Source organism: Pan troglodytes, chromosome 1, assembly GCF_028858775.2.
Source record: "Pan troglodytes isolate AG18354 chromosome 1, NHGRI_mPanTro3-v2.0_pri, whole genome shotgun sequence".
NCBI classification, from domain to species: domain Eukaryota; kingdom Metazoa; phylum Chordata; class Mammalia; order Primates; family Hominidae; genus Pan; species Pan troglodytes.
Window position 1 is genome coordinate 26,659,935 of NC_072398.2, and position 10,507 is coordinate 26,670,441.

Below are 10,507 nucleotides of genomic sequence, written 5' to 3' on the forward strand. Positions count from 1 at the left end.
CATCTGCTCGCCTTGGCCTCCCAAAGTGCTGGGATTACAGGCACAAGCCACCAAGCCTGGCCCAGTCCTCTCTTCCCTCTGAGGACCCCTGCAGGACCCACTATGCCCTTTATCCCTGGGACACTCAACCTCTCATGCTCAACTGGATACTTCCCGTCTGCTTCTGTGTCTCTCTCGTGGAAAATAAAATAAAAACCGCCCTTCAACTCCAGTGAATTGTCCCCACACATTCACTCTGACCCTTACCTTTCACACATTCCACTTGCCCCATCTGTCTTTTGGCCCTACAGCTCCACCAAAATGACCCTCATTGGCACTAGGTAAGCTCTATGTGGTGAAGCCTTGGTGTCTTGGCAGCACGTGGAGCCGATGACTGCTTTTCCTCCTAAAACTCTCTCTTCCACTGCCTTCCTGACCCATACATACCCCAAGGGCCTGCCCACCTCCCAGGAACCCACTTCTCAGCTTTGCAGACTCACCTTCCATGAGAGCAGAGGGTGAGCACACAAGGCCCTGGGGGCCAGCCTGCTCATGTCTCAGTTCTGGCTCTGCTCCGCCAGTTTGGGGATTAAGTGATCGGCCAATCCTGATGTGGCCTCTGCTCTTGCCAAGCATACAGACTAGTAGGAAAACAGACATTATTCAGATAATGGGTGGACTGTGGGGACCAGTGCTAAGGAAGAGGAACAGGCAGTACAGTCAACTCAGATTCCTCATTTATAAAATGGGAATGATGATGGTAATAACTATAACACCATCTCATGTGGGGACTTGTGAAGAATAAATGAAATGAAGCATGTAAACACTTTATGCAGAGCCTCGCATCTGGAGAGTAGTAAGTGATATAAATTACTTTTATTGTTAGTTGTATCTTAGAGTGCTGCACGAAGCTCTCCTGTTGTAGAAATAGGGGTGACAGGAGGCATAGAAAAGGGTGAAGAACATGGGACTCATAAGGCCAAAGCTTCTCTCAGTCATCTGCTGAGTGAGACATTATCACTCTTCTTTGGGAGCTGAAATGGAAGCCAGTGAGTCATGTTCAGAAAGGGGAGATTCTCTCACCTCCGGAAAAGCTACAGATTAGAATTAACCTTATTAAAGTCAGACAGGGCAAGCATTCAACGAGGCTAAGGAGAAGATAGTCTTTCAGTAGACACAGCTGTCTTCTGTCATGTTCCCTGCTCTTTGCAGCTTTTGGTAGAAGTTTCCAACCCATATGTACCACAGGAGAGTGGGATGGGGTTTCAATACTTCTTGGTGGTAGAATGAGATGCTGGGAATGGTCAGTTCAGGGACTGCAGGACAGTTGAGACAGTCAGAAAGTTCCAGGAAATTAATCAAGGCTTTTGGGACAGCCTTATGAGACAGAGAAACTAGCCACCCCCCAGAATGGATCCCAGTAAGGGAGAAAAGAATGGCTTCTGATCCTGGGAGAGTTGGGACCTAAGTTAGAAAAACAGAACTGAAGGGTCTTACTGTTCATCAGCCTCATGGGTATCCATTCTGGCTGTCCTATTAGAGTCACCTGCGGGTTTTAAAAATATCATTGCCTGGGACCCAGAGATTCTAGTTTAAATGATTTGGGGTTGGGCTTAAGCATTCCATTTGAAAACTATCAGGCTGTTCTCACATTGCTATAAAACAACACCTGAGACTAGGTTACCCATAAAGAAAAGAGGTTTTGTTGGCTCACAGATCTGCAGGCTGTAAAGGAAACACGATGCTGGCAACTGCTTAGCTTCTGGGGAGGCCTCAGGAAATTTACAATTATGGTGGAAGGCAAAGTGGGTGCAGATATGTCTTACATGGCAGGAGCAGGAGCAACAGAGAAAGGGGCAGTGCTACACACTTTTAAACAACCAGATCTTATGAGATCTCACTCACTGTCTTGAGGACAGCACCAAGGGGGAAATCTGACCTCATGATCCAATCACCTCCCACCAGGCCCCACCTCCAACACTGGGGATTACAATTCAACATGAGATTTGGGTGGGGACACAGATCTAAACCATATAATTCCACCCCTGGCACTTCTCCCAATCTTACTTCCTTCTCACATTTCAAAATACAATAATGCCTCCCCAACAGTCCCCTAAAGCCTTAACTCATTCTAATATTAACTCAAAATTCCAAAGTTCAAAGTCTCATCTGAGACAAGGCAAGTTCCTTCCACCTATGAGCCTAAAAAATAAAAAAGAAGTTATTTACTTCAAGATACAATGAGGATACTAGCATTGGGTAAACATTCCCATTTCAAAAGGGACAAATCTGCCAAAAGAAAGGAACTACAGGCCCCACGCGAGTCCAAAACCCAGCAGGACAGTCATTAAATCTTAAAGCTCCAAAATAAACTCTTTTGACTCCATGTGTCACATGCAGGTCACATTGGTGTGAGGAATGCTCTCCCCAGGCCTTAGGCAGCTCTGCCTCTATGACTTTGCAGGGTTCAGCCTCCATGGTTGCTCTCACAGGGTGGCATTGACTGTGGCATTTCCAGGCACATGGTGCAAGCTGTTGGCGGCTCTAACATTCTGGGGTCTGGAGGACGGTGGCTCTCTTTGTGCAGCTCCACTAAGCAGTGCCCCAGTGGGGACTCTTTGTGGAGGCTCCAACTCAACATTTCTCCTTCATACTGCCCTAGTAGAGGTTCTCCATGAGGCTTCTGCCCCTGCTGCAGGCTTCTGCCTGGACATCCAGGCTTTTCTATATATCCTCTGAAATCTAGGTGGAGGCTCCCAAGCCTCAATCCTTGCACTCTGTGCACCTGCAGGCTTAATATCACATGGAAATTGCCAAGGCTTATTGTGGGGAAAAGCAAGAGAGATCAGATTGTTACTGTGTCTATGTAGAAAGAAGTAGACATAGGAGACTCCATTTTGTTCTGTACTAAGAAAAATTCTTCTGCCTTGAGATTCTGTTAATCTATAACTTTACCCCCAACCCCGTGCTCTCTGAAACGTGTGCTGTGTCAACTCAGAGTTAAATGGATTAAGGGCGGTGCAAGATGTGCTTTGTTAAACAAATGCTTGAATGCAGCATGCTCCTTAAGAGTCATCACCACTCCCTAATCTCAAGTACCCAGGGACACAAAAACTGCGGAAGGCCGCAGGGACCTCTGCCTAGGAAAGCCAGGTATTGTCCAAGGTTTCTCCCCATGTGATAGTCTGAAATATGGCCTCGTGGGAAGGGAAAGACCTGACCGTCCCCCAGCCCGACACCCGTAAAGGGTCTGTGCTGAGGAGGATTAGTAAAAGAGGAAGGAATGCCTCTTGCAGTTGAGACAAGAGGAAGGCATCTGTCTCCTGCCTGTCCCTGGGCAATGGAATGTTTCGGTATAAAACCCGATTGTATGCTCCATCTACTGAGATAGGGAAAAACCGCCTTAGGGCCGGAGGTGGGACCTGCGGGCAGCAATACTGCTTTGTAAAGCATTGAGATGTTTATGTGTATGCATATCTAAAAGCACAGCACTTAATCCTTTACATTGTCTATGATGCAAAGACCTTTGTTCACGTGTTTGTCTGCTGACCCTCTCCCCACAATTGTCTTGTGACCCTGACACATCCCCCTCTTAGAGAAACACCCACAAATGATCAATAAATACTAAGGGAACTCAGAGGCTGGCGGGATCCTCCATAGGGGATCCTCCATATGGGATCCTCCATATGCTGAACGCTGGTTCCCCGGGTCCCCTTATTTCTTTCTCTATACTTTGTCTCTGTGTCTTTTTCTTTCCTAAGTCTCTCGTTCCACCTTACGAGAAACACCCACAGGTGTGTAGGGGCAACCCACCCCTACAGCTTATGACTTGCACCCTCTGAAGCAGTGGCTTGTACTATATCCCTTTGAGCCATGCCTGAAGTTGGAGTGGCTGGGATGTGGAGAGCAGTGTCCTGAGGCTGCATAGGGCAGCAGAGTCCCCGGGCCTAGCCCACAAAAGCATTCTTTCCTCCTAGGTCCCTGGGCCTATGATGGGAGGGGCTGCTGCAAAGGTCTCTGAAATGCCTTTGAGGCCTTTTCTCCATTGTCTTGGCTATTAGCACTTGGATCCTTTATATTTATGCAAATTTCTGCAGCCTGCTTAAATTCCTCCCCTGAAAACGGGCTTTTCTTTTCTACCACACAGCCAAGCTGCAAATTTTCCAAACTTTTATGCTCTGTTTCCCATTTAAATATCAGTTCCAACTTCAGGTCATTTCTTTGCTCATACATATGAGCATAGGCTGTTAGAAGCAGCCAGGTCACATCTTGAACACTTTACTGCTTAGAAATTTCTTCTGCCAGATATCCTAAATTACCACTCTCAAGTTCAAAGTCCCACAGATCTCTAGAGCAGGGGCATAATGCAGCTAAACTGTCTGATAAGGCATAGCAAAGGTTACCTTTACTCATTCCCAATAAGTTCCTCATTTCCATCTGAGACATCTTCAGGCTGGACTTCACTGTCCACGTCACTGTCAGCATTTTAATCACAACCATTAAACAACTCTCTAGGATGTTCCAAACCTTCCCTCAACTTCCTGTCTTCTAGCCCTCCACATTCTTCCAACCTCTGCCTATTTCCCAGTTTCAAAGTTGCTTTCACATTTTTGGGTATCTTTATAGCAATATCCTACTCCTGGTACCAATTTTCTGTATTAGGCTATTCTCATATTGCCACAAACAAACACCCAAGATTGGGTAACTTATGAAGAAAAGAGGTTTAATTGGCTCATGGTTCCACAGACTGTACAGGAAGCACAATGCTGGCATCTGCTTGGCTTCTGGGAAGACCTCAGGAAACTTACAATTATGGCAGAAGGCAAATGGGGAGCAGATATGTCTTCACGGTAGGAGCAGGAGCAAAAGAGAAAGAGAAGGGAGGTGCCACATACTTTTAAACAACCAGCTCTCATGAGAACTCAGTATCTTGAGGACAGTACCAAGGGGGAAATCTGCCCCCATGATCCAATCCCACCTCACACCAGGCCCCACCTCCAACATCAGGGATTACATGAGATTTGGGTGGGGACACAGATCCAAACCATGGCAAAAAGCTACCCAAGTGATTTTAATGTGCAGCCAGAGTTGAGTACCATTGCTCTGACAAAATTTTTTATCTTATATATGAACAAGAAGAGACTTCAAGAGCTTAAGTAACTGACCCCAAATAAAGGCCATACAGTCAATTACTGGCCAAGACTCTGGCCCGCTCTATTCCCCTATTGGAAAACCTCCGCAGCAGTCACACTTTGGGTCAATTTCTTACAGAGGATAGCTACAGTCTTTATGTCTTTAAATCTAAATCTAGATATATTATTTGAATAGTGCTAGCATACTCTGGCAGAACTTTTGAGAGTGAGGACTGTTCCAGGACTATCTGTGCTATGTGACCTCAGGATCTGGAGGTGGTGACAGGCTCAGATTTTACAGTCAGGAAAGTCTGGTTTCAAATGGTAGTTCAGCTACTGACAGCTCTGCACCCTTGGCCAAGTTACTTGGCATCTCTGAACTTCAGTTTCTTTGTAATGTGAATGCTTTGTCAACACAGACTGGTTTCTTGGTTGTGAAGACTAAATAAGATAAGGCCATAAAAGTCTCAGCACGTAATTAGTGCCTTTTAGGAAGCCAATGACTTATCCATTAGCTGGTGGTGCAATTTTACCTTTTAAATGATAGCAGTACTAGTAATTATTACTGTTGTTGTTCTTCTTATATTCCATGTATTTGCCTTCCAGATAGGTGGTTCTTAAGCAGAGGTGATTTTGTACCCCCAGGAAACATTTGGCAATGTCTATAGGTATTTTGATTGTTATAACAAGGGTGGAGGTTTGGGGACAGTGGTGGGGTGCCAGTGACACCAGTGGGTAGAGGCCAAGGATACTACTAAATGCTCATAATGCGCAGGCAGCCTCCCAACAACAAAGACCTATCTGATCCGATGGTGCGAAGGTCAAGAGACTCTGCTGTAGATATCTGTAAGGAATTGGGAGCTTGAGGGCCCAGAGCCACTGGGTGGTGACAGGATGATAATTCTCAATTTTTGCTATTGTGTGGCAAGGGGGCAATGTGTTTAGGGGGTTGCAAACAGCCCCATGTCTACTCTCAATCACCACAGAGGAAGGACTTTCCAACTCTTTACATATGAGTTGCTGTGGTAACCTGTAAGTAATAACCGTGGGGTTTATACTCCTTAGAGGTGCTGTGAGGATAATCTTGCACCTAAAGTTTAGAAACACTGGTATAAAAGCCTAAAGAAGACAAGACGATTGCATCAGATCCCACAGGAGGGCTGTCTTTCTCCATGCTTGTGTTTTGGGCCCCTGAGGGTTGCATCAGCCTCCTCACTCATGAGCTCATCATTTATAAATGACAGCCGCCAAAGTCGGGAAGTATGAAACAGTTGCCAAATGGAGAAGTTGCTCAGCTTTCTTGCTGGAGCCCTGTGTCTTAACTTATTTATATTAAAAAATAAAAGGAGCACAATTCTGCTAGGCAAGCTCTGCTATGTGAGAAGGGAAGAATACATGCAGAACTTCTCGTTGAGAGCACAGAACATTTTCGTGTCTGTCGAGATCACCGTGGTTGCTGAACGTGGCCGCTGTTGAGCAAGTGGTCAGTAGGTGGCGCTAAGTTATCGCCGAGAGGACGCTCCTGTCCTAAACCTGAGTTACTGTCAGTCTTGGAGCGCGCACACCCCAGAGTGAAAAATATAGTAACAGGAAAGATTTAGTTCTTAAAATAAGTCAGCAGCTCAGCGAAGCAAATACTACCTCGGCAGGTACATTTTCTTTCTTGAACTGATGGAAAAGGGCATTTACTGCCTACAGGCTTCTGGCTACAGAAATCAAACAATCAAAATATTCAATTAAATGAAACCAGCAGCAGGCCTGGCCCCAGAAGAGAATGAGAACCAGCTGGGCTCAGCCCTATGTCTGGGATCCGGTACCGACGTTCCTCTGTACTGACACGTCCGGAGCCAATGTCGAGTCACGAGTCACCCAGGCACGGTTTTCTCTCTCCAGTGAAGGCTTTGGGTGCTGAGATGTGCAGTTGTAACGTGTAGCATGGAGACCATTTTAGTGATCTAGCTGGCTCTTCTTAAATTATGGGAGACCTGGCCGTACATGTAGGTGAGGACGCCACCTTTCCCACCTACGTGAGAAGGTAGGAGAGTGGAGATCCCTCGAGGCGCTGGAACAGGAGTGTTGTCATGGTGATGGGGCCAGTCACAGGGCTCACCAGTCCCTTTGGCGGAGTCTCTGCCTCAATTGTAAGGGAATTTGGAATCACTGGATCAGATGCAAGTTCACAGTCATGTTGCCACTTTTTTCCACAATCTATAGCCCCCACCGTGAAAGCTCCAGTGGGTCATGCTTTAGAAAGGGGAGGGAGGTAAAGAGTGGGTGGGGGGCTTTGAATCCAATAGTCCTGTATCCCAGCTCTGCCACCAGTGAGCTCTGTGACCTTGCAAATGCCATTTTGCTTAAGCTTCAAAGCTCTCCTCTGTAAAATATGCATAGAATGGGCAGGAGGGCTGCCAATGAGCTGCTTGCAATGAGTTCACATCTCGGAAGCAGAGAAAGCTTACAAATAAAGTGGCCAGACAGCCATATGTGATCTAAGAAGAACTGTTGAACCCAGAGAGAGGCCTCGAAAATGGAGATGGGCAAATGCCATTCCAACCATGTGAATTCCTTTCTCATTTTTGCTTGTGGCTGCCCAGACTCGGTCCCTACCCACGCTTAATAAATTCTTACAATTTATTCTCCTGCCCTTCAGCTTGACTTATAATAATGTAATGATGGCTATCAGGGTTGGAATAGCAAGCACGATACCAGCACTTTAGGAAGATTAGTTTCCTCTATTTAATGCTCATGACTACCTGCAAGGTAAGTGTTGTCACACGGGTACAGATGAGGAAATGAAGGCAAATCTCTGCGCAAAGTCCTGGGTGGGTGGGCCGGAGAGTCGGGAGCCTGACTCGGGTTTATCTGAGAAAACAGGTGGGCAGGAAACTCAACTGCTCCACATGAGATGCAGAAGTTCTGCCATTTTCTTCACAGATTATAAAGTGTCAGAGGCTGCTCTGGAAAAAAAAGGTGCAATGAATTCTTGTTCAATCATTAATGGTGCTTCAAAGGACATACAGGCCCATGCACACATCCTTCTATGTAGGTACAGAGCATTATTTTTATCCTGAGTTGCACACATTTATTATGTTATTAATAGCATGGACTCAACTGGGTATCCCACAGAGTGACTCTTCTAATGACTGGTTAGGAAATTTGACAGCAAGTAAGAGGGAGGTGAGCCTGCTTTCTGGTCTGGGCCTGAGTGACCCCCCATCTTCCTCCATTTGGTTGAGAACAGGCTACAGGTCAGACCTCAGCCACTGGGATACTGAACCAGGGCTTCCTGGACCAGCGCCTCTTTAGGGTTGAACACTCACCTTCCTGCAGTACAAAGCAGTGGGCAGTCTTGAGTGCCCTTCTGAGGTCAGCCTGTTGGGGTGTAAATGGTTCTTGAAATGCATCTGATTTCCAGCTTGTTAGCATCTCATTGTCTCCCTTAGAGTTTCAGCCTCCCTTAGAGTCCTCACACCTTGTCAAAACAGATGCTTCCTGGAACAGGATCTCTGAGCTGTGGAATGGAAAGTACCTTTATCATCTTTGCCTGTCTCCTAACAGGTTTGTCCCTTGTCATTCTATGTCAGTTTCAGGTAGGGTGGCAGGAGAAAGGAATTTGTTGAGAGCCCACCGTGCTTCAGGTACATATTAGGTGCCTTATATACATTATCTCACTTAATACTCAAAACCCCCCTGTCAGGTAGCTGTAATTAGCTCTGACTTAGAAGTTTCTAACCATGCAACTTGCAAATGTTGTACCTGGGATTTAAAGCTCAGATCTGAGCTCTTCCTAGTACATCTTACTCTTGAAATGTGTGCCTTAATACATTTATTTAATCATCTTTTTTGCAAAAAGGACTGTGCTAGGCAATCTAGAGTGAGGCATGGTTCTTGTCCTTAGGGAACTCCAGTACCATTGTGGGAGGAAGATTCACACAGACGGAAGTTAATGAATAATGTGAAGAAATGTCACACATGTCCAGTGAGAAGAGATGATGTGTGCTACAGGACTTCAACTGAGGAAGGGATGCCTGCGTGGTCAGAGGAGGCTCATGGAAAAGGTAGGATATGAATTCGTTTTTGAAACATGAATAAGATTTGGGTGGGGGCAGAGATGGGACACATTACACTTGCAGCGAACCCACCTGGTGTGTTCTGAGAATAGAGCAGCTTCATGATGGGAATGGGGTGGAAGAGCGATCCCTTTGGGGTGGGAGGCTTAATGCCAGGTTCTGGAATTTGGACTTGGTCCTGAAGGCAATGGGGGAACTACCAGCATTTTCTGATTGGGGTGGGGAGTAGGTAATGACTTGAGAAAAGTAGAACTTTTAGAAATACTAATGAGGAAACAAATGGTAGAAAGGATTGGTGAAAAGAGAGACTAGGGAGGAGGGAAAAAGGGAGAAGACTTAGGAAGCTGATCATTTGCCCATCATGTAAGTGCCAAGTAATATGCTAAGAAACTTTGTGTCACCTATAATCTCGTATCCTCAGCCAGTCCTTATGCAACATCTATTATTATCCCAGGTTCGTAAGATGTTCATGTGTCACTACCACCCAACAAACCTGTTTTCTCTTCTTCCTGGGAATACAGCTAGACCAAATATTCCAGGCTCTTTAGGTGTGGCCATGGGTATCCCTTCCAGGCCTGGCTTATACAATCTCCCTGGGCAATCTCTCCTCCTCTTCCCCTGTCTGCTGGATGTTGATGAGCAAGGTGACCATTGTGGCTAGCTACTGGGGGCTTGTCTTTGCCCTGCTTCATCCTCTGGATTCCAACAGGGACCCCAGGCCCTTGCCTTAGCGGGGAAGGGACAGGAGGCAGCAGAGACCAGTGTCTGGACATCAGTGATTGTAGCTTCAAGGGGAGCATTGGAGTCTCTCACAGGCTGATCCATGGACTGCAGGTGCCACCTTATCCGTACTCAGGGTATTTGGAGAAGGGAATTATGGAAAGAGACTGGTCATCCTGCTGCTCTGGGCAGGTAGGGACTCAGTGTGGTTATGGTTTGAAAATTAAAACAAACATCTTTTATGTTTTTTTTTTTTTTTGAGATGAAGTCTTGCTCTGTCACCCTGACTAGAGTGCAGTGGCACGATCTCGGCTCACTGCCTCCCAGGTTCAAGTGATTCTCCAAGATGTGATAATTTAGTTACCAAATGACAGCAGTGAGAATGAAAATCAAGGGACAAAAGATGATCAATACTATGGCGTGAATAAATTACTACATTTGGTGATTGATTCAAGATTTAAGATGTCACGAGTATAGCTTAGAGATAAGTGATTAGGGATCTAAGGGAGGAGTTCAAGAAAACTCTCTGCTCGTCCCAAGCCAAACTCCCTATGTGTGCTATGGTTCCTAAACCCTCCCTCCAATCAAGTGTTTGCTTCTACAATT